At 34.8% G+C, this 16,185-nt stretch overlaps 1 long non-coding RNA gene across 1 annotated transcript in view; it reads right to left on the bottom strand.

Moving 5' to 3' along the window:
- Positions 1-10,668, bottom strand: part of LOC143255890 (uncharacterized) — a 145,770-nt gene extending 135,102 nt beyond the window's left edge. Inside the window, exons 1-2 of the long non-coding RNA XR_013030909.1 lie at positions 10,561-10,668; positions 9,225-9,635 (exon numbers count right to left, since the gene is read on the bottom strand). This is a non-coding gene — a long non-coding RNA (uncharacterized LOC143255890). The remainder of the gene's footprint in view (positions 1-9,224; positions 9,636-10,560) is intronic.
- Between the last annotated feature and the right edge of the window lie 5,517 nt (positions 10,669-16,185).

Below are 16,185 nucleotides of genomic sequence, written 5' to 3'. Positions count from 1 at the left end.
CGCTGAATCTTTAAATTTATAGTATTCTATTTCAGTCTAAAAAAAAGCTTTAACTTCTTTAGGTTTATAGCTAGATCTAATGTCTTTTTCACAGTTCTCTTACAGAAGGGTTTGTTTGTCCACAATCTATCTTTACACATGTGCTAGTAGGCAATATTACGTGTCAAGAAAGAGGTAAAGTGTCTATTTATACATTGTATGTATTTTTATCTTTGTCACTATTTCTCACAGTATTGTGTACGAGGTAACGAAACTAAAATTAAAACAAAATAAGCTGTGAACAGTTGGAAAGCAACCACGTTCTTATTTACTTATTATCTGAAACAAGCGACGAATTTTTAAGTTATTTCAAGGAAAATGGATATGAAAAGATGTGACAAGGACAGAGGTTTCTGGTTCTGAATTACTAACACATGAAAATTTAGCGTCACTAAACTCTTCCTGAACGTATTTTCTTTAAAAGTGAAAAGTAAGTCAAATGAAAAACTATTATTGTCATTTGACAATTTTGTGCCACCACCTCCTCCAGATGGCGCAACGGTACGCTTAAAGGCTTAAAATGCTAAAAACTGGGCTACGGTACTCGCTATTGTGTAGCTTTATGTTTAATATCAAAAATATACATTTTTACAACGTTTATTAAGCCTTAATTTCTTCAGCAAAAATATGAGTTTGTCCAGTTCTTTAATAGTCTTGTTTTTCATAACCTTACATAAATTACAGACATCAAGAAATAAAATTTTGCAGTTTTCTTATTTTGTAATGTTATAGCTGGTCTTCATAAACAAGCGACAACAAACAGTACTATAAGAAAGAAAGACAACATAACTTTGGAAAAAGTTCTCGAAATTAGAAATAGTTCTAACAATGGACGACAAATGCACAGTCTGGAAGATATATAGAGTCACCTAGATAATATGAATTTAAGCTATGAGGAAAACAAAAGTGTTCTTGTCAAGAAGGTGGAATTCTTTCAAACTAAACATGTAAAGTTTTTACTAAATTTTTTCTTTATAATTATAATGCTAAATTTCACAAATAAATTATTATGCGAGTCAAAAACGCTGATGCATCGTTCTGTCAATTTTATTTAAAACAAAACTGTTTTCTAGAAACGATCTTGAAATAAGACAAAAAGGTTACTTATGTGGATGATATGATCTGGTTTAAATGAATGCGAAGAGCACGAGATTTCTCCCGGACTTTGCATTTTCGGTCTTCTACAACTACTTCCTCCCTCCCTCCCCCCTTTTATCTTATAGCTTTGACATGTTGGCCCAAGGGGATAAAGAGGAAAGAGGGTCATGTGATTTTTACCACTAGACTCACGTGAAGGTTATTGTTAAGCACGTTATCCCCCACTCCTCCCCAATAGGCACTATAAAAGGGATGAATAGGTTCAGTCTGTGCTCATGGACTAAACTCATTTTGACGACTTTCCTTAGAGTACTACTTTGCATGCTGTTTTTACATTTTCCACTGGGATTTTTATATACAAAACATCTATACAAATGTACAAAACGTCTATACAAATGCCGTTCCACCATGCCACGAAAAAGGGGGGACATATAACCTGTACAAGCTATTGTCCCCGTCAGATTTTTTTTGTAACTTTCGTGTCTTCCGCTTAACTGATTCATTCTGACTATGGTCGTGGAGGAAAAAATTCTGTTTAACGAGACGAAGCTGAATTTCACGACAAAGATTTATCTTGTTCTTGTATTACACATGTTTTAAGTTCCACTGACTAATTAACCAGCTTTTATTGAACATTGTGTTAAGAATTTGGTTCTATAACACAAATGCTGGTACTTATATAATGCAAATTGTTATTAAAACATACACGTGTTAGGGATTCCGTTTAATAACTATCATAATGTAAATTATTTTTTGTTATTAATAAAAACAAAAACATGGCTGTTGCAGACTTTTTGTTGTTGCTTTTATAATGTTGTGTATTTTTATGTCTGTGTTTTGACAATACAGAGTTTTAAAATTCTTTTACTTTCTGTAATACATTCACTGTTAGAGATCGTGTCGTTTGACTTCAAACTATAACTTTTGTTAGTGATGTTGAAATCATACAAAAATCATTTGTCATTATGTTTACTATTGTAAAATTTATCTCGTATTTTCTGTTTTGATGGTACATTTCTTTGTGTTTTAGAAGCGCAAGACTTCGAAAGAATATTTTTCAATCACTTCAAACTGTTTAGTATCTGATACAACAACTGATTCGGCCGTCTTACCAGAGCCTTCGTCAGACAACAGTGTCCTGAATAGTGTTTTGTTTTTTAATTTCGCGCAAAGCTACTCAGGGGTTATCTGCGCTAGCCGTCCCTAATTTAGCAGTATAAGACAGGGAAGGTAGCTAGTCATCACCACCCACCGCCAGCTCTTGGGCTACTCTTTTACCAACAAATAGTGAGATTGACCGTACATTATAACGCCCCCACGGCTGAAAGGGCGAGCATGTTTGGTGCGACGAGGATTTGAACCCGCAACCCTCAGATTACGAGGCGAGTGCATTAATCACCTGACCATGCAGGGCCCATCCTGAATAATGTAAATTTGTTTCCTCATAAAATACTTTTGTAAAGGCAGATGTCTTGCAACAATCAAAACAATACATATTGCTTAAGGGCAGATGTCTCGCAACAATCATAACAATATACGTTGTTTCGTATTAAAGTTGTTAACCCATGCAGATAATTCTGAAAACGAACTATACCAAGTTCACGATGAATGCATACAGAGTTTCACTTTTACAAAAACTGAAAAATTAAAACTTCACTCTAATGAACAAATACTTGAATGTAATAAAAAATACTTTTATAAGTATCATACGGAAAAATAAAATGTATAGATTTCAACTAATTCTTTGCACAATTATTTGTTACGAATAAAGCACAAAAAAGACATTTTTAAAGGTTCATTTTTAGGCCGATGCTACTAGAAATGGTGTTTGACATCTTTAATAAGTGGTGTTTATACAGCACTGAATGGTTATTGACTGTTTTTTGCTTTTTAGTACATGCTAGTGATTTGCTGTCTTGTCATTAAATGGTAATATATTCTTTGATTATTTCCACTTGATATTTATTATTTGTGCTTTTTAGTCTATAATATGGTCATCTTCCTGAACATCAAAGGCTATTGTCAATTTGTTTCTAGCTCAGTTTGTTGTATCTCTTTGAATCTTAACTGTAACGGGCGTTGTGTCTATTAAAGTTGTTGTTTACTTACAATCACATAAAATGTTATATAAACAGCATTCTTTATAAGAGGAGTGGTAATGGAGTCCTCCGCCGGGACAGCAATAAGTCTTCGGTTTTATACTGCTAAGATCGTGAGTTTGATACCCCTCAGTAAGCACAGTAAATAACCGAATGGGGCTTTGTTTTTGTATTTATTTATTTCGTTTATGATCGTCGATCTGTGGTTCATTAGAAGTTGTGATGTGTTGACCAACAAAAGTAACATACGGTTTCGTGTTGTAGTTTTTCCTGTCACTGCTTAAACTAACCGTTATCTTGAGCATATTCAGTCGTCATCTAGGTGGAATTAGAAAATATGATTATATACTTATATTTTTGGTATTTTAACGCCTAATTTTAGCAGATACTGTACGATGTAAACAAAAATTTAATTATTTAATTGTTTGAGTATCTTTTTAATAAACTGTAGTAAGTGACTTTTTTAGACCCGCGTCCTTGTGAATCAGAACGTAGAGAAATGAAAGAGGGTTCTAATGACTTAGGATAAACATCAAAGATTCTTGTCTGTGGGTTAATAAAACAAATGTATGTTAACCATATACGAAGTTCATGAAAATGCAGTGTTAATAGATATGTTCAGTTTTTGCTTGGAATTAGGCAGCACAAAGCTACACAATAGGTTATTCGTACTCTGCCCACCAGAGTATCGAAACCCTGTTTCTAGCGTTGTAAGTCCGCAGACATTAGGGTACCACTAGGGGACGGATATGATTAAAGTGTGTCATTGATATTTCTTATGCTACAGGCGATAACGGTGTCTAATATCTCCTAACACTAAACATTATAGTAAAAGTAATAAAGTCAAGACAAGTTTATAATACGTTAATAATGTTTGGAATACTGATGGAAGTGACCTATTGTTACTCATCTGTTTGTGTATTAAGTTCGCGGTATCTTCGACAAGTATCTGAGAAAGAAAGTCCAGGATATCTATAATATCGTCTTTGGATATTATTTTTTGTGGATTTTCAACTGAATAAGCGGAATCTAATTTTAGGTGTTTTAGCATGCTTGAAATAAATTTAACTGTTTCGTAAGTTAGCAAACCTGTGATAATTCTAGTGGATCGTATGTATACGTTACGTTTGTATATCTTTGACAAACAATAAAGTTATGGATGAAAAAACTGAATAGTGTGCAGACAAACAATCCTTAAAGTACTGATAACTTAATGATTCTCTTCAGTTAACTCTCTTCCAGGTTTCACTGTAAATTACCTCAAGTTTTCGAAATTGAAACCACAGTTCATTAGCAATTTTGAGATCTAATGTATTAGTGACTTCATAACTAAAAGTGATGACTCAATGTATAATTTCTGTTTCTTATGTTCAAGAGATAATACGGTTATTTTGTTAAGACGTTTGTCTCTTAGGTACGACTGTCTAATTATTTCTCTTATTTTGTCACTGTCACATCGATATAGGAATAAAGTTGTTTTGAAACTACCTAATAAGTTTGTGTTTAACCTTGTGGTTCCTGCAATTATCGTGTTAATATATGTGATCTTTAACAGTTACAAAAGACTTGGCTGAACACTTAGGTTTTGTTTTTATTGTAAAGAAAATACGTTTTCTTCCTGCACCCAGATGTTCTTTTGCGTAGAATAGCTTGATCTAAATGTTGCCAAATAGTTTGAATGTACACATCCGTGTCATCATTTATTTTGTCTCTCAATGACATAGCGTTAAGTCCAGGGACTTGTAACGCTAAAAACCGAGGTTTCGATACCAACGGTAGCCCACCATGTAATTTCGTGCTAAACCACTAATAAATATTTATAATATGATAAGAGTATTTCAGTGCATCTTATCTCACTGATTGGAAAAGTTAACTGATTTCGCCAAGGTTTGTAATATGCCGTCCGTAGTAAGTTGATAATTATGTTATTTTTTAAAGTACAATACTTCGTAAATACACTCTTTGATGACTGATACAATAATGATATGAAATGTTCCTGTAGGCTCAGAGGTATAGTTCTTTGTTCACCACTAACACCTTAAGGATAATTACGTGTTTATGTAACATTACTGACACAATAATTTCTTCTTCTTTACTGAAATAGTTACATATTTGGGTGAAGAAGAAAAAACATCCAGAAATGTTTTCGTTTTTTTGTTTTAAATACGATACTTCATAAACATGCTGCTCGATTATTGATTCAACAGTAGCCTAGAATTTGTTGATTGTTAAATATAACTTGACGAGTGCAGTTCATTCATTGCAACAATATTATATTTATTACTTCTGTTGCAATACATCACTTGAAGTTATTATTGCAAGTCTGTTTCAACACAAATTAAAAACCAAGTTTTTGCAAGACATTTATTACTTTTACAAGCAGAATGCTAAAACATTTTTCTAGATTAATATGTCAATCATTAGGTATGCACATCTCAACTTCTCTGCCTTAATCTTGCATGAGATGGGTTTTTGTTTTTTTTTAGGTGCAGGAAACGGGTCAGAAATTGTGTTTCTAACAAATCTATAAAAACAGCAATTCAAGCTACAATTTTTCTGATGTTGTTTGTATGACGTTAATATAATATTTTTTAAAATGTTCTTACGGATTTTGGTCATCGCAACCAATAACATTGTAGCTTTTTTTTTTTACATTTACATGATGGATTCTAACAGATTTATTACAGAAGAGGATAAATACCTGTTCGTTTCTTTCGTGGCGATGATGCAAAACCCAAAGTCACGAAAGTCACTAAAAACATTTACAAAGGTAAAAAAATCAAACCAAAGAACACTCGAGCATATAACAGGAAAACTTGCTACTAAGACAGTGGAAACTTTACTATAACGAAACAACGTAAAGATAGAATGTTCTACCGACATCACAGTTCGGTATCACTAAGAAAATATTGTTTGGAAATATTTAATAATCTTATAAGTTGAACTCACTAAGTTCCTTCATCTCTGCCTGTTTATATTTTTCACCCATCTAATTTTCTATAAACCTTTCTATCTGCTCTCTCTATTCATCTGTCTGTCAACTTCCACTCCCCATTTGTCTCAATATTCTATCTGTCTATTCATCCAACATACAGCTGCAGCAGTATCAATAACTGACATAAATAAATCATTCTCTTACTTAGCAAACAAAAGGATGAAACACATGGGCAAACAATTGGTGGAAGTGGAGAAGGCAAGATGGCATTCTTTATTTGTTGCCATATTCGTGTCGTGCAAGGTTTGCATAGGATAAACCTCATATAGAGAACAACGTATAATATCTCGTATTAAACCACTAGTAACATTCAACATGGCGTCTCACGTGCGCTTCTTTTAACTACCAATACAAATATCGATACATTTTTTCCTAATTTCCTCTACCAACAAATAAAAGAAAAAAAATTAACTCAAAATGTCGATAATGCAATAGGACAATGAAAAAATAGAAACGTTTTTCACGTTTAACTGTTACTATCAACAATGATTTTTTACAAGGAATGCAATCGTGACGACACTTTATTTTAGTGGTACTCAGATACCACTTTAACAGTTCAGAGATGAAAAAATGACCCTAAATGTTTGTTAAAACTGCCAGCAAATGAAATTTCTCATATAACAGAATAATCGATCGACTTTCTTTTCATGGCCCAAAAGTATACTTTCTCCCTTTACGTGGGTGTGTGTGTGTTTCCTTATAGCAAAGCCACATCGGATTATCTACTCAGTCCACCGAGGGGAATCGAATCCCTGATTTTAGCGTTGTAAATTCGTAGACTTACTCTTGTAACAGCGGGGACTCTCCTTTTAAGAGATCCGGCTTGACCAGGTAGTTAGGGCTTTCGCCTCGCAATCTGAGGGTCGTGGATTTGAATCCGAATCCCACCAGATATGGTCGCAGTTTTACCGTGGGGGCATTATAAAGACGGTCAATCCCACTATTCGTTGGTAAAAGAGTAGTCCAAGAGTTGACGGTGGGCGGGTGAAAACTAGCTCCCTTTCCTCTAGTCCTACACTGCTATATTAGGAACGGTTAGCGCAGATGCCCCTGGTGTAGTTTTGCGCGAAAACAAAAAACAACAAGAATTCTCCCTTTAAAAATAGTTATCTTTCAGTTTTGATACAGGATTTAAGCTTCAAAAGTAAAAATGCATATAATGGCACTTCAAATGTATCTTTCATCTACTACAAATCACTACTAATTATTAAAGTGGTTTATTTGTTTTATTTTTTTTGGAATTTTACGCAAAGCTACTTGAGGGCTACCTGCGCTAGCCGTCCCTAACTTTGCAGTGTAAGGCTAGGGGAAAGGCAGCTAGTCATCACCACCCACCCCCAACTCTTGGGCTACTCTTTTTACCAACGAATAGTGGGATTGACCGTCACATTATAACACCCCCACGGCTGAAAGGGCGAGCATGTTTGGTGCGATCGGGATTCGATCTCGCGAACCTAAGATTATGAGTCGAACGTCTTAATCCACCTGGCCATGCCGGGCCTGTTAAAGTGGAATACGAGAAGTGGTGACTTCTGCCTCTTGTGTAGGATTTTTGTGACAAATGCTAAGCCTACATTTCACATTGTATTATAATGTGATGGTAATTATCTGTAACAAACATTAATGAATGTAGAAGGGATCAGTTTATTTTAAAATATAATCATCGGAATTTATTTCTTATCGATCTGTAAATGTACAGTTAGAACAAATGATTAATTAATTCATATTTATAGTAATTTTTATACATACAGATATATAAAATATTAAAAACAAAACGGAACTTAAACATAGATGCTGCAAATCGCTTATTGTTCCAATACAAACAACTAGAAACGTGGTTTTACCTTTCTCCTTTTTTTAAATTTGGAAGTAATTCCAATGAGTTACTATCAAGAGGCATTAGTTAGTACATTAATTCGTATTTTTAAGATATGAAAAACTGTTTTAACGAAATGTGATTTAGATGAGCCTCCCCAGTGGCTCAGGGGTAAATGTGAAGGTTTGTTGGGCTACAATATGAGTTCTGTTGCTCGTAGTGGGCACAGCACGAGTAACCCTTTGTATATCTTCGTCCTTAACAATAAACAAATGCTTTAGATGTTAAACGTTACAGAAGAACAACTTATATGAAATAAAATACATGATAGAAAAATTAAGAAACAAACATTTGTTTTCAAAAAATGATAGCAAGTTTTGTTTATTTGGTTGTTCGTAGTGAAGCGCAATGTTACACAATGGCTGACTGTGTTGTGTTTACCATGGATATCGGAACTTGGTTTTCAGCGTTATAAGGCTTTAAACTTAACGCTATGCTACTAGAGGGCATGATGGCTTGTGTGTTTGTTTTTGGAATTTCGCACAAAGCTACTTGAGGGCTATCTGTGCTAGCCGTCCCTAATTTAGCAGTGTAAGACTAGAGGTAAGGCAGCTAGTCATCACCACCCACCGCCAACTCTTGGGCTACTCTTTTACCAACGAATAGTGGGATTGACCGTCACATTATACACCCCCACGGCTGGGAGGGCGAACATGTTTAGCGCGACGCGGGCGCGAACCCGCGACCCTCGGATTACGAGTCGCACGCATTACGCGCTTGGCCTTGCCAGGCCCGGCATGATGGTATGAAACAGATTTATTTAGAACTTTTGTTCGCAAAGAACTGAAGAAAAAATAGCCTCGAAAACATAACCCCCAAACTTATAACATGAAAAAAAAATCCATACAATAACCATATTTTAAAATTTTATAAGTACAAAAAAACAGGCAGAAAAAAAGCAGGACTAAAATACACTGTTCTGTAAAAAATCAAATTGATTTTCAAATGCAAGTGTGATATATAAAAATAGGACTCCATAGGGTAACTATTTTGCAGAAAAATCCAACTTAACATACTATTAAATTTTCAGGACATTTAGGTGTGAACAAACTGCATGTGAAGAATGCGATGTTTCAATCAAATATAATTATCTGTCCAACCAGTCATCACAACTTACCTGTAAGGCTAAAACCACAAAGAAACGTGTCGAATAAAGACTTCAACTGGCTGAATGTCAATTCAAGGTCGACTGCTGTTACGGATTATTGTTATAGGATAACATAGTTTTAAAGCCGTGTTAGAATATATCAGCATGTGTTTATCACAGAATAGCACATGTTTTCTGGAGACTGCGACAGAAAATTCTTGCTCCTCGCGAAAGATAATTCTAATCCTATTGGATAGAGGAAGACCCCGTTCAGACCATAGCACGAAAGCTCGTTTACTGCTCGTGTCTGCCACGTGTACACATTCCGAAATGTCACACCTGTGAAGTTTGTCACGAAATCGATTGCCGATCTAATTTCATTACACGACAGACATTGTACAGAACTCTTCCATCTGTCAGTCGAAGTTCCATCTAGCGTACCTGTAAGAAACACTCTGTTTATTGTAAAATATTGTCACTGCTGTGATAAAGGCTATTTTTAAAAAATCTATTTCAGGTGAAAATATTTCGAGACAACACAATCGATAAAATCTTGGTGCAGCTTCAATATATTTAAATTCACATCCCACATGCTATATTGTAGAGCCGAAGTGTCGTACACAGTCGCCACTCACCACACATGGCGAAACAGCTATTGACCTGTGGCGAAACAGCTATTGACCTGTGGCGAATTGATGCTTTACTTCTAGCACTCATTTTCCAAAATATAATTAAGTTTAGCAATAGATAATTGAAAACATTATTTTGTATTTTTAACCCTTCTATAACTATTAAAACATTTTTTTCATGTGACGAAAATATTAACACATTCTCAATTAATTTTGGTCCCCATCACACCAAATATGCTCGCCCTTTCAGCCATGGGGGCGTTATAAAGTGACGGTCAATCCCACTATTCGTTGGTAAAAGAGTAACCCAAGAGTTGGCGGTAGGTGGTGATAACCAACTGCCTTCCCTCTAGTCTTACACTGCTAAATTAGGGACGGGTAGCACAGATAGCCCTCGTGTAGCTTTGCGCGAAATTAAAAACAAACCAAACCATAATTTTGGCAATTATGAAAAAAAGTGTTGGACACCGCTACTGTAGATCAACAGTCCTTAAGGTTTCTACCATACTAAACATTTCTATTTTCGCCCAAATATCTGTTCCTGAGCCACGAAATAAATTAACAGAAATATAAGTTACTAAAACAAATAAATAAACAAAAACTCAGAAAATCTACCTATATTTATTTTAGTATATAATGCTTGTATTCAATTAACGTCAGCGCATGTGTATAATTACTCCTACGTCTACGTATAAAGAACTTTAGATTCATACAACTCCAGGACTTAATTAGCTTACCGACTGCTCAAACCCCGTGCAGAGTAATTGGTTTGCTACAAAACCATTGTACACAAGAGCACGTGCACCCTCTTCAAGCATCTTTTACATGGTCTCTGCCAGTCCTTTGAATTGTTTTGATTGGATGACTTGGCACCCCACGATCTGACGCAAACCCACATCTGATTCAAAACCTGGACTTGTTGAAGCCATCTGTCGGTCCAAAACCGTAATGTTTGAGTTTGAAGCGCAGTGGAGTCTCATTCTGTCAATACACCAAGTAACATTTATAGCTCGAACGAAGTAGTAAAACTATTGGAAAGACGCGCATATAGCGTAATTGTTTCAACAGTATAACAATCGTCTATAATAAAAGCTCAGTTTCAATTAATGATGCCACGTGCTATTGGTTATAAAAGTTCATGATCGTTTTATGTATGTCTGTATGCTAATATAATAGAGAAAGTACAACACATAATAAACAAAAAGTCAAAGATAACCATAAATAATTCTAAATCAATGATACAAATGAAAGATAAAGTACAGAAAAAGAGTCACATCTGATAAATATATTCATAAAAACTACAAATATCAGTTTAAAGATAACAGACTGGAGATCAAATACATCAAACGCTTCAGCCTACTCCGAAATATAAATTAGATAAACACCTCAATTTTTGTTTTTCAAAATCACTCCAGCAAAGTAATTATTACGCTACACTAGAAAACAATATATAATTTCAACTAATTACAAAAATAGGACGAATGAAAAGCGTCCTCTACCTTATCCTTTTCTCCATATTTACAACGCATCACAGTAAGCTATGCTGGAAAGCTACAAAAAATTACAAATAAAACTGTTTGACTAGTTAATAGTTTCATTTTAAAGTTACTTATTTATTAAGTACTATTTTATTACAGTTTCTACAGATTAATATTCACAAGCATAATTAGCAACCTTCAATTCTAAAATCCAAATAAATTGTTAGGTTTCTGAATGTCCATTTAAATATTTGTTTGTTTGCTTTTATAATTTCGCGCAAAGCTATACCAGGGCTATCTGCGCTAGCCATCCCTAATTTAGCAGTGTAAGACTAGAGGGAAGGTAACTAATCATCACCACCCACCACTAACTCTTTTACCAACGAATAGTGAGACTGACTATTATATTATAACGTCCCTATGGCTGAAAGAGCAAGCATGTTTCGTGTGACTGGGATTCGAACCCGCGACGCTCGGATTACGAATCGAGTGCCTTAACCACCTGGTCATGACGGGCTTCATTTAAATACTAAAAAAGTTATATACTCGAGAATACTCGCACAGGTGATCGAAACGTTGTACCAGTTCTAAAACTAAATTTTCGTTTCTGTAAAAGCTGTAAAAAGTAATAAAATAAAGTTTCAAGAATTGTTTTAACTACTGAATATGATTGGTTCTATTTTTTTTTATATAGATGTAAAGTTTTGTCAATCACATCTCTGAATGGTATTTAGAAATAAGAAATATCTTAGTACGTTTGATAACTAAACTTTTAAAATAGTTAAACAAGGAGAAAGACGATGATGTTTTAATAAGTTAAACGTCATGATTACAAATAAACTTATCAAAGGCCCCGCATGGTCAGGTGGTTAAGGCACTAGCTTCGTAATCTGAGGGCCAGAGGTTCGAAACACGGTCACACCAAATATGCTCGCCCATTTAGCTGTGGAGGCGTTATAATGTAACTGTCAATTCCACTATTCATTGGCGAAAGAGTATTCTAAGAGTTAACAATGAGTGGTAACAACCTTCCCTGTAGTCTTAACACTGCTGAATTAGGGACTGTTAGCGCAGAGAGCCCTTGTGCAATTTTTCGCGAAATTTAAAAAAACAAACGTCGTAATTTGTATTTTCCTTTTTCTTGTCTTCCTTCATAATCGTTTTAAATGTTTATTACTCAATTGCATCTCCCTAGGAGCTCTTTTTCACGTCGCGTTTATCAGTTCTATAAAACTTATAGTTATTCACAAACCATTAAACACTTGATCAGAATTCCACGTGTAGTTGTATCCTTGTTTGGAAAAGTTGATTTTCATGCTAGCACTACCACTGTAAGTATGAACATAACATTATTGTTAATGTAATAGCAATCATTCTTACAAATGTTTGAAATAATAATAGTATATAATCGTTACAATATGTCATTACTTTAAATATAATAATAGTCAGTCACACCAACATTTGGAGATAGAATTATCACTGTATAATACTAAACAGTTGTACCAAAAAATTGTGAACATAAAATTGTCGCTATATAATACCATTCAGCTACACCAGAGTTTGGACATAACATTGTTGCTATATAATAAAATTCAGTTACATCAGAGTTTGAACATGACATTATTACTACAAAATACTAAAACGACATATCGATGTTTAGGTATGTGATAGATAATACACAACATAGTGAAATCAGAATTTTTACATTTTTTAACACAAAATAAAGTGATTTTTAAAGTTTATTTGCAGTTTTTTGTTAACCCATCTCTGTCCGGTTATATCAATTTGTGAGCACTTATATAACTTTTATGACTATTGTTGATAACACGTAGGATTAATTCAAAACTCCATAGCCGCAGAATATCAAGTTAAAACTAGGTTTGATATTCTGCCTGTCTCTGTTTAACTAAACTATTTTCTGGATATTATAATTCTCTTTTAAAAATAAAACAACGGTGAATGTCTTCGTAACCAGCACTGCCTCGAGTATTTCTAATTCATTTCTACATCATTCACGCGATACACGTGCATGGATAGAGTCACGTGAATACCTGACAGTAATCGACGTAGATGAGAACTTTTGATAGCTTTGTGCATTAATTAATTAGTCTATGTGTCTGTGTGTTTCATAAGTGGGACTATTCATGATGAGAAATCGCCCACTTGCGTCATAAATAGAAACCGGATTTTCAACTAATAGCTTGGTGCTAGTTCATATTTTCACTCCATGGTAAATCGGTTTGTATGTCCAACTGTCTAATCTTTGAAGCATGCTCAGTTTGTGTCGTCGGTACATTCTAGACTTGACATTCCGCATGGCCATCTGTTAATCACAAAACTCTTAATTTTTTTTTTTTTATAGAAACATCTTGAAACCCGGAGAGAATAAAACTGGAATATAACAAGTGGTCAAAGTGTAAATGTTAATTTATTAATAATATTAAGTGCTTATAATGCTAAAGCGTTCACAGCACAAATAGCCCATAAAGCAGTTTCGTGCTAAAAACATAAGCAAACAAATTATACTAAATTACCTGACGCTGTAAATTATTGTGAGATAAAGACGTATCATACAAGTGGTGTTTTCTTAAAACTCCAAAGTTAAAGTACATTTCATCATGCATCGTTTTGTTACTAGATTTAAAACTAAAAACCCATCAGAATCCAAATAATATATATATGTCAATGTATAACCTTAAACTGTCGCAAAATTTATTCAGATTACCATAAAGTAGCAATTATTGGTTGAAAAGAAATTGCTTTTCATTGTTAAAAATAGACAAAGAATGCGTTTTATTTGCAGAACAACATTAGATTTTCTTTTCGCTTCAGCTGGGTTTACATCAACTAAATCTTTCAGTTGATTGTGGATGAAATCAGTCAAGTTACAGGTAAGAAATTACATGTGTTCTAACTGTAGATAGGTAATGAAAGGTTATTCAAACTTAAGTCGTATAAAGCTTAAGTAGATGATTAGAGTTTGGTCTGAAGTGATCCTTACGACACTAAATAGAGAATATTATCAAAGCCTTTGTAACTAGGTAATTCAAGATGTTAAGAGACAGGTAACTAATAGTGACATGGTAATAAAATTTTCATCACAGATGAGACAACAATCGTGTGAGAAGTACATACCACATGGAGTTCAGTATCCTGTTGGTTCCCATAAACACACAATTACTTACTTGAATTTACCTAATAAACTCAAGTCGCAATTTACAATTCCAGTCGGTCCGGCATGGCCAGGTGGTTAAGGCACTCGACTCGTAATCTAACGGTAACGGGTTCGAATCTCCGCCATACCAAACATGATCGCCCTATCAACCGTGGGGGCGTTACAATGTGACGGTCAATCCCACTATTCGTTGGTAAAAGAATAGCCCAAGAGTTGGCGATGAGTGGTGGTGACTAGCTGCCTTCCCTCGAGTCTTACACTGCTAAATTAGGGACGGCGAGCGCAGATAGCCCTCGAGTAGCTTTGCGCGAAATTCAAAAGAAACAAACGACACAATTTCAGCAATAAATCTGGTTGTCAAATAACTTTTAAACCCGTTATTATAAGCATATTCACCTACACTTTATTTATAAAAAAAGTCAAAGAGGTCGTTACCTATGCTCTTCATCTTTCAAACACTCGTTGAGATCCTCGATTTAAACATTTAACATTCAACCATTACAACCGTCACTGGTGTAATCCGTAAAACATTTCCATATTCTCTAACACAAAAAAAGCTTATCTTAAGCATTATAAACACAGCGTAAGTATAGACTATTAGTGCCTAGTACTATTGCACCCATCAGCAGTTGTGTCGTTGGTGTAACTTTAAGTAATATTGTGTCGCCTGTTTCTATACTTTTGGCAGAATGTTATTATATAGACCCAAAACCACAAGACACCTAAGGAGTAGTTTCTCCAATGCTACTTTGTAAATAGTTTACTATGTGATACCTGGTCCTCAGGCAACAGGCCACAGGTTACCTGAAGGACGTCGATATTATAAGCATTAGATTCTATAATTCCAATAAATCTGGGTCAGTTGAGGCCTAGTGAATGACGTAACCGGAGAGTGAACCCAAGGAATCGCGATTTTCATCCCGTTACCACAAAAATGAGTTCTCCACCTTGGAACCATGGGTGTGCTATAGAAACAACGATCAAACCCATTGTCCTGTCACAAAAAAGTCGGTAGAGGGTGCTGTTATCTGTCTTCCCTCAGTTTATCACTTCAGAATTTGGAACTGTAACGAGCAGATAGCCTTTGTGCGGTTTTGCACGAACTTCCTTTTTTTATTTTTATTGAAAACCGTGTCTAACGAATGTGTATGAGGTCGATGTGTCGCCAACATTCACAACCCTAAGGTGCTAAGCACTTTATTGTGGAACTTCTAAGGTGCTAAGCACTTTATTGTGGAACTTCAGCTTCACAATTAGGCACGCTAGCTATTCGGGCACTCCCATCACATTGAACAGCAGAAAATGAAAAATCGCAATTGTTATAGAAAACAAGTTTAGTTCCATAACAGCAGTTCTTTATATCAATCCCATAATGTTAACAGAGCATTGGATGGCGTAATGTGGTGAAAAATATATAAACCCTCTCTGATCTCAATTTAATGGAGGTTTGTAATTTACTTCTGTCTACATCCTATTTAGAAATATATGTTAGATTCGTACGGAGCACAACAGATGTATTAGTACACTGTGCGACGGATGACTAGAAAACGTTATTTTTCGATTTAATACACACTGATTTGTGTAATTAAAAACACATTTTTACCTGATATTTTTTCTGGCGTGTAAAAGTTCTATATTTTTATGACATCTGTTTCTTCAGAAATATCCATCAATACAAATTCATACTTAAATGGTGAGTATTGCTATGT

The sequence above is a fragment of the Tachypleus tridentatus genome, chromosome 7 (assembly GCF_004210375.1).
Source record: "Tachypleus tridentatus isolate NWPU-2018 chromosome 7, ASM421037v1, whole genome shotgun sequence".
NCBI classification, from domain to species: Eukaryota; Metazoa; Arthropoda; class Merostomata; order Xiphosura; family Limulidae; genus Tachypleus; species Tachypleus tridentatus.
The sequence above is the reverse complement of the archived record's forward strand: the minus strand, read 5'-3'. Positions and strand labels throughout refer to the sequence as shown.